The sequence below is a fragment of the Arvicola amphibius genome, chromosome 12 (assembly GCF_903992535.2).
Source record: "Arvicola amphibius chromosome 12, mArvAmp1.2, whole genome shotgun sequence".
NCBI classification, from domain to species: Eukaryota; Metazoa; Chordata; class Mammalia; order Rodentia; family Cricetidae; genus Arvicola; species Arvicola amphibius.
The window spans coordinates 66,456,025-66,458,607 of record NC_052058.2 but is presented as its reverse complement, the minus strand read 5'-3'; the positions used below and the strand labels follow the sequence as shown (position 1 = coordinate 66,458,607).

Below are 2,583 nucleotides of genomic sequence, written 5' to 3'. Positions count from 1 at the left end.
TATACCCCTAACTTAGCTGATTCCATCTGGAAATCAGTACAAAAATGATCCCCCCTCCTTTAGTGCTCTCTCTAGGTTAAGCATCTCTCATCAGAATTCCTGAATCATTATAGTATTCAACCTGAATTGTAATAATCAATTTTCCTATCCTTTCCCCTGTCTAGACATGGAGCTCCTTACTCATCTGTGTATCCAGTCCCTGCATAGACTAGGTAGTAAGTGATGGTCGGAGGGGAGGCTGCCCAGCAGACAGAGGACTCATAGAGGATATGGGATGCCAGAGACTGATAATATCACCAAATTACTTTGCAGGATGAGTAACCCCTTAGTTATTAGTTAGAGCTCAAGGAGGGGAGTGTTGAGGCAGAAGGGAAAACAGACTGACTGGAGTATTTAAAGTCAAGGGTGGTGACAGTCGAGACTGGAAGGCAGGCATGGGAATGAGCTACCGTGTAGTGGCGAGGCTGTAAGTTTAACCAGCGCTCAAATGTGCTCACCAGCCGGATGGCAGGGAGGGGGAACTTTGTTGTAACCCTGGTACTAAGGAAGAGTGTGAGTAGAAGGAGGCAAAATCCAGGAGAAGGCCCTGGATGCAGACAGTAGGGTCTGGAGAGGAGATGGTCTGTTTGGTTCTAGAACAGCTTCAGCTAATGACAACAGAGAGCAAACAGCCTGCAGGAATTCGGAGCTCTAGGTTTCATTCAGTCTCTGGGTGGGCCAAGCTGGGACCGAAGTCTAGTAGTGATGACTGTTTGTGAACCACTGTCATAAATTTAACAGAAAGTGATCCCACTACCAAGGGCACCTATGCCTTCTCTTCATAGGTTTTTGCCCTATGCCCTGGAGGGCTTGGCTATTTATCCACCCGAGCGAGACTTTTCTCTCGCTTGCTCTGCAGTTGAGTCCGTTACCTTTCCCTGCTTCTCACATTCCTCCTGTTTTCTGACTCCGAGCTTATTTTAGTCTTGTTTCTCTTGAAATCATCACAGACATCTGTCTCTCTTGCCTTCCCCATCCGTCCATGCCACTCTCTCCTACTCCTCCTTCCCTCTCCAGACTCTCCTTCCAATTGCCTTAACCGACCTAAAACTGCTTGGCTCTCTTTCCTCTCGGTATCCGGAGCCTCTTTGTTGGACATGCCTCAACCTGTTTCCAGCCTCGACTAATCCTTCCTAACACTGAAAAAGACGGATGAGGTCAGACTTGGTGGGGAGGGAAAGGAAGAGAAAAGTTCATTCCTAGCAGGCTTTCCAAACGGGAATAACTACAAGCCTGTGCATGTTCATGTGTGGGCATACAAAGTGTACATATGTGTGTTTCCTGCAGGCAAGAAAACCAAACCCCGCCTTCTTCATGGAACATACGTTCATTCCAATGTCTTAAACTCTTAATGCTTACAGTGAATGGTACATCAGAAATCTCTCTCTTTAGGCATGGTAGCTGGTGGCACTAGGGCTCCGGGAAACCATCCCTTTATTTTCTAGAATCCCACAGTAGTTCGTTACCTTGCCAACTGGTATGTTGGAGTGCAAACTGCAAGGGTCTTCATCTACTGGGAGTGAAGAGGAGACTGTAGGCTGAAACTAACAAGGTCCCTGGAGTAATCTATTAGTGTCTCTGATGTTCTACAGAAGGCAGAATATAAGGCAGTTATTCCTCCTGTTAAGACAAATATTTAGGGGAATATATACATATATGCATGTATATACATATATATTTATGTATATATATACTTTCAAACCCCATTCCCCCTCAGTTCCTGCCTCCGTTGGTTCTCCTTCAGTCATATGCATGCCTTTTCAATTGACCTCAGTTCCTTTCTGCCATCTTAATTCTTGCTTACTTTTATGCCAATTCAAGGGGAGAAGGAAGTTATAGCCAGAGCCTCCACGCCTGTATCTCCACTCATTTCTCTCGCTCATCTTCTACCAGAACCTGTTAAATTCCACCCATGACAATCTTTGACTCAGCAAAATTGTCTTTGTTCCTTGTTTTACATGACTTTTTTGTGGCTCACCTCCCATGGCAGTAAGTAGCCCGGTTCGACTCACCTGCTCCCTTTGGTGGTGGCCTCTTCCTGTGGCAGCCCCTGCTTCTACTCTCTTATCAACCAGGCCTTAACTTTCTGCTCTTCCTTCTCCCTGGGGCTTCTTTTTCGATATGTTAACGCTCCGTAGTCCTGCATGTCATCCTTGTGCAGGACCATGCTAATCTTCTCTGCATTATTCCAATTTTAGTCCATGTGCCACCAAAGTGAGCAAAATTTCTACTCTCATAGCTCCGAGGACTATTTCTAAACTTGACCACATCCCCCTGAGGAAGATATATAGAAAGGTCCAGAAGCCTGCAGGAATGTTTCTCAAACTGTAAATCATTCCATATGGCTGGGGGCAGCGTGTGAAGGAAGAAATGGCAAGCGGGAGCTAGGCCTCCAGTAACCGAAACTTGAGGAATTCACATTAGGTGGTGAGATCAGGAGAAATGCCTGCTTCTTTTGCTTTACATTTTTAAAATAAATTTCCTTATCTTTTATTTTTGTGTGATTTGCCTAATATCTACTTTGTTTTGTTGATTAGTTAGCTT

The 2,583-nt window shown here is 45.1% G+C and overlaps 1 non-coding gene across 1 annotated transcript; it reads right to left on the bottom strand.

Annotated features, from left to right (window-relative positions):
• Positions 1–2,154: 2,154 nt before the first annotated feature.
• Positions 2,155–2,261, bottom strand: LOC119799660. Its single transcript, XR_005282932.1, has one exon. It is a non-coding gene; the product is annotated as a U6 spliceosomal RNA (small nuclear RNA).
• Positions 2,262–2,583: the final 322 nt, after the last annotated feature.